General features: G+C 41.2%; 1 long non-coding RNA gene across 1 annotated transcript; it reads right to left on the bottom strand.

The window, feature by feature from the left end:
- Positions 1-277: 277 nt before the first annotated feature.
- LOC122456192 lies at positions 278-7,517 on the bottom strand. Its single transcript, XR_006275509.1, has 2 exons — positions 5,074-7,517; positions 278-1,738 (listed from the first exon to the last, which is right to left on the bottom strand). It is a non-coding gene; the product is annotated as an uncharacterized LOC122456192 (long non-coding RNA).
- Between the last annotated feature and the right edge of the window lie 1,054 nt (positions 7,518-8,571).

Genomic DNA, 8,571 nt, shown 5'->3' with positions numbered 1-8,571 from the left:
GGTCCCTGATTGATCTGCAGGCAGAACACATGTGTGCTCAACTCCCCCTGCAGCCCATAGAGAACTGCCTTCCTTGCCCTCTCTAAACTCTCCACACATTTCTCTCACATTCCCAGCCCATCGTAGTACAACTTGCACTTCACCCCTAGGGACATTTTCCATAACAACAAATGGACGTTACACACAGCTGTGAGTCCTTACTTCAGAGAGTGCTGCTCACAGTCATGCCCCTTGTAAGAAATGTTATTGTTTATTGCTGTTTAATAAAAATTTAGTCTTACAAAGACAGTGGTTCTTTATTTGTGACCTACACAGGGTGGTTGCAATAGAAATTCATACACGGCGGCAACTGGCACATTTGCAGACTATAATTAACGCTCAGGCAGGAATCATTATAGGGGTCGTTCAATGTGGTAGGTAAACAATGTCTGGCTGAATCAATTACAGACAGACAAATTAATAGGGCTCATTGTCAAAATGCTGCTTAAAAGCCTCCCTGATTCAAATACCCCCCTGTTGAGCCCCTCTAATAACCCTGGTGTCTGGTTGCTCAAAATCACTCACCAGGTGATCCACCTCAACCCTCCACCTCTTGGGAAATGTTTCCCCCTTGGTTTCAAAAATGTTATGCAGAGCACAGCAGGCTGCTATGACCATGGGAATATTTTCCTCATTAAGGTCTAACCTGCCAGAAAGGCAGTGCCAGCTACAATGTAATCTACCAAATGCACATTCAACTGTCATTCTGCATCTGTTGAGCCAGTTGTTGAAGTGCTCCTTGCTGCTGTCAAGGTTTCTAGTGTAAGGCTTCATGAGCCACGGGAGTAAGGGGTAGGCTGGGTCTCCCAGAATCACTATGGGCATTTCCACATCACCTGTTGAAATCTTCTGGTCTTCAAACACAGTCCCTGCATGCAGCTTTCTATACAAGCCAGTGTTCCTGAAGATATATGCACCATGCACCTTCCCTAACCACCGTGCATTGATGTCAGTGAAACAACCTTGGAGATCCACCAGCACCTGCAATACCATAGAGAAGCAACCCCTTCTATTGATGTATTCCATTGCAAGATTGTCTGGGGCCAAAATTGGGATATGTATGCCATCTATCGCCCTGCCGCAGTAAGGAAATTCCATTGCCGCAGAGCCATCCACTATTTCCCACAAATTGTCCAGAGTCACAGTCCTTCATAGCAGGAGATTGATTAATGGCCCTACACACTTGCATCACTGCACCCCCACAATGGACTTCCCAAGTCCAAACTGATTCGTGACTGACCGGTAGCAGTCTGGAGCTGCCAGATTCCACACAGCAATTGCCACTCGCTTTTCCACCATTAGGGCAGCTCTCATTTTGGTGTCCTTATGCCACAGGGCAGGGTCGAGCTCCATTCAGAGTTCAAGGAAGGTGGCTTCGTGCATATGAAAGTTCTGCAGCCACTGCTCATGATCCCGTACCTGCATCACAATCTGATCCCATCACTCAGTGCTAGTTTCTCAAGCCCAATAGCGACGGTTCACTGTGTGCAGCTGCTCTGTGAATGCCAACATCAGTCTTGAATTTTCTTTCCATGGCACAAAGCAGGGCAGGCAGCATGGATTCCTTTTCAGATTCACAGCTCATGAAATACTGCAGAATCAGCTGTGTTGTGTTCATAACACTTATCACATGACTGGTGAGTAGTGCAGGATTCATGCTTTCAGGCAGAGATGGCAGATGCAAAGTTTACAGGGGCAGCTGAAAAACAGTGTAAAACGCAGTCAGAAGCCAGAAAACTGCATCAAAGGGCAATGATCGCGCCCCCATTATGAACTGCGATCCATTCCCAGAACTCCTAGTGGGAAACGGTGGCAATTTGCACAGTGAGATAGCTACCCACAGTGCACTGTTCTCTCTGTCGATGCTAGAGCATCAACTGTGGATACACTCCATCAACACAAGGAGAATTGTGTGAACATGCACAAGCAATGTAATTACAGTGGTTTATGATAGTTGATGTAACTTAAGTCAACTTGAACTATGTAGTGTAGACATGGCCTATGTCAACCTAGGTTTTAAGTGTAGATCAGGCGTAGGCCTATCTCAAGAGTGTTATTCTCGAAATTTGAACATAACTTTCACAGCATCCTTAATTTACAGATCTTTGACAGTACACTTTGTTAAGTGTATTGTATCAATACACATGTAGGGAGTATTTAATCAGCAGATCTGTCCATGTGGAGAAACTTTAATGCTAAAAAGAAATCCTTGAAATAATAATACATGTATTACAGTAGCTGCTTTTCTAATTTTAAAAATTAGACATAGCCTTTTTTAAAAAAAACTGCACAAATAGTTCACATTAGGAGTTGTAAACCTTTTTTAATGAAGCTGTAACTATATTACAGGAATGTACGAAAATATCAGAAATAAATTTTTTTTATTACCTTCTGTAAAACATAAAAATGGCCAAACTGATTTGCTTCAAAATTTATACAAAAATTGTTGCACTGAAAATTTACATCCCAAGTTTCTGCTTTGAAAATTTTTTTTAGAGGATGTTCTGTACAAGCCACTGAAAATGAGGGTTCATAATGGAAACGCTGACAGACTGTTAACTATAACAGTGCTAGCCAGACACACACATGCTTGCAATTTATAAGCATCTGAGGCTTCCTTTGATATACTGTGCTTCATGTCACAGCTTTGCAGTTCAGTGCAGATACCTCCCTTACAGGATAGGCACACAAATCACTATCTTACAAATTTCCTGACTTCCCAGAATAGCTTAAAGAGGGAATTGTTGTATGCTGAGAGTGAAGATGTATTATAAGATGTGTTAATGAGGCATGAATTACATTGCAAGCACTTCACTTTACTTTTTCAGTTACAGATAATACTTTGAAGAAATGGCTGAAATGTCATTGCCAATTTATTTTTTCCTTTTCAGAACAAATGTAAGATAACCCATTTCATGTGTCCAATAATATGATACCCAGAAAATCTCTATCTGATACAGATACAAGAAACAGCAACCTTGCAATCACGTCGGTTCCTTTATGGTTTGGCATAATCTATTGTCTTATATTATCAAAAATTCAAGAGACACCTGAGTATATAAGCATATATACAGGAGCAGCCCAGATCCAGAACTGAAAGGAAATTCATGGTTACAAATATATGTTTTCAGTCCACACTCTGCTTAAGCCTCCTTCACTAGATCCATTTCACAGGGAACCAATTCTGCTTGCTTCTAAAATACATTTTCCTTCTCTGGGAGTGGTTCCCAAAGCATTTATCTCTGCTCCATGACCAAATCATGTTCCTTTTAGGAATTGTTTCCAGAATCAAGTACAGTCATTCAAGCCACCATCTGGCTTTTAAGGAAAAAACCTTCTGTATGTGGAAATACAAAATTGATGTGTCTCCAGTCTAGACTAATAATTATGTTAACGATAGAGCCAGTTCCCTTTTCCACACGGAATAGGTGGAGGCTTTGATAAACCAGTAATGGTAGGTGTTAGTCTAGTGCTCACTGAAGAATTTTTTTTATGTGTGTTTTTTTGTAAAAAGGAACTTTAGTCTCAATCAAGAATCCCACGTCCATTGGGGAAAGACAAAGAGTTAGTTCATTTATCAATCAAAGGCAAAGGAGTAAACTTAGTGTAGTTCCACAAAACAGGAAATGTAGTGTTGTTCACCAAAGGTTGACCAACTTGTAGATTTTTTCTCTAAATTGCCTTTGTTTTGAATGGGAAGCAGAGTTCCTCTAATTGTGCAAGTCTAATTCTTCTAATTTCAGGCTTTTTATGTATTGAAATGGACAAATTCATTTCAAATTGTTACACTATTTAAAAGAAAAAGAGTGCATGAACAAAACAAAGATTAAGAAAACTGAGTGGGGCTGTTAACCTTCATTAGAAGAAATGTGCAATGTGCTTGCATTGATAGGGGCCAATTTTCAAATGTGGGTGCCTTAGGCCACATTTTAGTAAAGCATTTAAGCACAGGCTTAACTTTTGTTCAAAGCTCCATGCAATGAGCTATATACAAGAAGACATTTCCTGTGTTCAACAACATTATTAGTCATGCAAAATCTAGGAACTATGGGATGTATTCATGAGTGCCCTCTACTGGCACCTAATCTATTAACTAACCAGTTTTAGACATCTCTCATTTATAGAGCACTTCTATAAGAACTTTAAGCAAATGCTCAACTCCACCCAATTCAGCACGGCATTAAAGCATATGCTCAAATCCCATTTGCTTAAGCGTTGTACTGAATAGGGATGGACTTAAGCGCACGCTTAAACACATGCTCACGTGCCTTACTGAATTGAGTTTTTAATAGGACATCAAAATGCTGCATTTGTACATTCAAATTGAAACTAGTCTCAAATATACCCACTGGAATCCTTCCACTGACTTCTATGAGTATTGGACTGGGTCCTAACAATGGTCCTTTCAGCACACAAGTGATGATTTGAGTGTTCAAATGCAAACAAGCATTGTTATTCTCATTTTTTTATGTGGGTATTGTCATAGGATTCCTGGGGTATAACTTGGAACTGGGGTACCGCTGCGCCCCCTTACTTCTCCAGCCTGGGCTGTCTCACAAAGCTTTGCTAGTGACAAGCAGCAAACCCCTTCAGGTGCTGCTATCACTCAGCACAACAGCATGTCGAGCCCCACACCCAGCTAGATTGCATGAATGCCCCCAAAGCCACTGATGAATCACAAAGAGAAAGGCACCAGCCAATTCCCCCCAGCATCCCAGTCTTTCACCCCAGAACTGTACCATTTTGCCCTGGTCAAAAGCCTGATCAGTGTAAGTTTATTACCCAGTCCGGCCCTCCGTCCATGTGGAGAGATCATGCACCAGCCTTTGTAAACTGAACTGTTTCCCAAGCACTTCAACCAAATACACTGTTTAGGTAAAGTATAAAACAAACTTATTAACTACCGAAAGATAGATTTTAAGTGGTAGGCAAAAAAGGTCAGAAATGGTTATCAAAGAAAATAAAAGATAAACGCAAAATCTAAATCGTAAACCTTATTACACTAGGCAGTTTTTAAATCAGCAATGTTCTCACCCCACTGGATGTTACAGCTCTTAACGCACAGGCTTCGCCTTAAACCTGGACCAGTCTCCTCAGATGACCTTCATTTTCTCGGCATTCCTGTTGCTTCCAGCGTAGGTGGGGGAAGAGAAAGGCAAAAACATGATACCACAGTCTTCTATTTTATATCCTTAGTCCATGTGCCTAGAAAACACTTGCCCAGAAATGTCCTGGCGGGCTTTGCTGAGTCACAGGGTTGCGCAATCCCACTGGTGGTCTTGTGCAACTGAGTCATAGATCTGAGCCGTCCCCATTGTGTGGTGCTTGAGCAGCCCTCATTGAATTGTAGATCCCTTGATTACAACTTCCCTGCTGATTAATGGTCGTTGAGCACCCTCCTGATAGTGGTTTGCCACCTTTGTATATCACTAACAAACTTACAGCATATTTCAGTAACAACCATACAGCAAACCACCCCCCACCCACCCACCCCCACACACACCCCACCAATGATACACATACCCAGACAGAACAATGGGCTTCTGGAAATCATGACCTTTCACATGTCAACCCCCTGACATGCTCTATATGAAATATGTCATAGCCATATGACGGTGTGGATAGAGGGGTTCCAGGGCACTGCCCTGAGGTATAGAGTGTCACGAGGATAACATGAAGAAATGGAGGCAGGGAATTTAAATGGTCTTCCCATGAACACAGAGTAAGTCAGAGGAAGGGGAAGGAGAATAACCTAGAACTTCTGACTCCTATACCCTGTCATCAGTCCACTGAATTACAGCTGTCCTTTCCTTTAAAAAAAGGAAAGAATCTTTGAACTGACATTTTTTTTTAAATGGCTGCATATATTGGCTAATAAAAGATACATCTCTACTTCATTGCAAAATATTCATACATTCACTGATTTTAAGGCCAGAAGGGACTATTGTGATCACATTATGACCTATTGTATACCATAGGCCATAGAACTTCCCCAAAAAAATTCCTAGACCGTACTTTTTAGAAAAAAGTCCAATCTTGATTTAAAAATTGTTCTCAGTGATGGAAAATCCATCATGACCATTGGTAAATTGTTCCAAAGGCACTACCTTTGTTTCCGGAGCTAGGACTAATCTTATTTGTATCAATATTTCGGTTTTACTATCTGTGCTTGTGACAGAGGCGCTCAAAATAAGAGCATGTTTTTCTCCCTACCCTTTTCTAAAGCATCTAAACTAATGACAAGAGACAATCATAGGAGCTTGTAAACTCATTTAGGGGGCTAGATTATGCCTTGCGCTTATGCAGATGCACAGGGTACGGGGAGAGAGGACCAGAAATAAAGAGCTTCCCCCTCCTTTGTGTGGCACATATAAGAGACAGGCATAATTGCAGTCCAGAGAGATTGCTACCATCCACATCTATTGGGGCATTAGGCATAACCAATGGCTTTGCCTCTCTGCAAATGCAGGAGGGCAGAGTATGTTGCCTGAAGTCCTTAAAGTGGAGCAGTAGATTTTGTACTGGTAAGGAGGAATTCAGCCTCATTGAGTTCATCCAGTTCTGCACCACTCCTAACAGATAGCTATGCCTGAACTGCACAATCTAGCTAGCCCTTAGGGGTATGTCTTCATTGCAGAGTTAGCACTTAATCAGATAATGCACCAGCCCTGCTCCCATCCATACACAAAATCCTTTCACCCAAATTTGGTGGCACTTTTAACCCCAGCTAGCAGGCCCTGCTGACTGTATGGGTTGGAATCACCGTGCTGCTTTCATTCAGGCTGATAAACCACCCACTTTGCAGCAAGGACATAGGTAAAATCACTTGAGTGCTGTTATTCCTCCAATGCCTTCCCACAATTCCCCCAGTGGGGATTAGGACAGATACATTCTTCCACAATTCAGTGGGAATGACTCATAGAGCATCTTATTGCAGCACAAAGAACTCTGGGATGAACCCTCAGAAATCCTAGCAACCCAAGTGGCATTACAACTTTTCAGTGTGGTTGCTTGCACCCTGCTTAGGCAAACCTGGGTGCTGACCATATGAGTTAATGCTGCAATGAAGACATAACCATAGACTGTAAACTTATCAGGGCAGGACAGGCATGGTCTTTATTTGTGTCCTGTGCACCCAGCATCTCCAATTTACTTGTATGCAAGCTCCTGGGCATTCAGCACTTTTGGAATTCAGGTAGGTTTTTAATTGCTAATTTAGAAGCCTAATTTTTCATTCCTGTTTTTAAACTCTTGGCTGAAATCTAGCTGTATATTCTCTTTGTGAAAGAGAAACACACTTTTAATCTGGCACTGTATATCTCTAGAGGTGTATTATACAGCCATTCACTTAAGGATGGTCCAAAGCAAAATATCATGCAGAAAGCTCAGCTATTTTTGTATTTTTCTTTCTTCTATTTAGCTGTTTTAAATTCTGTCCAAAGCCCATACAGCCTGAGGTCCTGGTAATCCTAGAGGCGAGATTTTCAAAGGCAGAAATTACAATTAAATGCCCAACTCCACCATTTGTGTCTTTGAAAATCTCCTTGATGATCCATGAATATTAAGTCTGTTTTATTTGCACCTTTGTTCCTATGCCAATTCTGGCTGGAATTCCAATTGAAGGGTTCAACATTTTTATACAGCTCAACTAGCAGAATTTATTAGCAGGAAGTCAGAGTAGATCCAACTTGTATCTTCTTTTGCCACCACTAAAATTGAAAATTTGGGTTTTCTAGTTTTTAAGCTAATATAGATGGTAATTTGGAAACTGTGTGCCAGACTCCAGAGACCAGACCTCATAGGTGTAGGTATCAATGCCCTTCCTGCTTTAAGCTCCATATTTTATGTGAGTACAACTCAAAAGAAGTTTCTTTTTTACCTTATTTCCCCACTTATCTCCACTCTCCATGCCTTTCTGACTTCCATTTTGGAAGTGTTATGGGGAATGTTAAGAAGTATGGTGGCTAGATGCATGATTAACAGTTACCGCGTACCCATATTCTCCCCCCCCACCCTCTGTTCATGGAGAATTCTGTGGTGGGTGGTGGAATTTCAGGGACAGGAGGGAGTTAGTGGAGTATCTTTATGCCCCGGTGATGCTGCACCACCACCTATCGGCCATTGTCAGAAGGATACACATTAGGGCACATGGCAGTCCCTCAGGGGGTTCTCACAACAAATGTTTTGGTGGCCTCAGAGTGTGACCTACTGTACTTGCCTCTGAGCTGGCACCTCAGGGGTTTGGTGTACTCCAGCCCTGAGCAGCCTCAATATTTACAAAATTAAACACTAATACATCCATCCTTTGAAATTTGTATTTTGTTGTAGTATCTAAAACCATTTTTAATTACCTTATTGGTCACGCTCTCAGTAAATTAGTTAATTTTTATGAAACAAAATCTGTTTGGGAATAAAATTAGATCCAATTTTAAATTAACCATATTCTCTTATACACATAATTCTGATGAAACAAGCTTTGCCTTTTCTGTATCAGAGATATGAAATGTATTGTCAACTGCATTATAATGTGTT

The sequence above is a fragment of the Dermochelys coriacea genome, chromosome 1 (assembly GCF_009764565.3).
Source record: "Dermochelys coriacea isolate rDerCor1 chromosome 1, rDerCor1.pri.v4, whole genome shotgun sequence".
Taxonomy (NCBI): domain Eukaryota; kingdom Metazoa; phylum Chordata; order Testudines; family Dermochelyidae; genus Dermochelys; species Dermochelys coriacea.
This window is presented reverse-complemented; position numbering and strand designations above follow the sequence as displayed.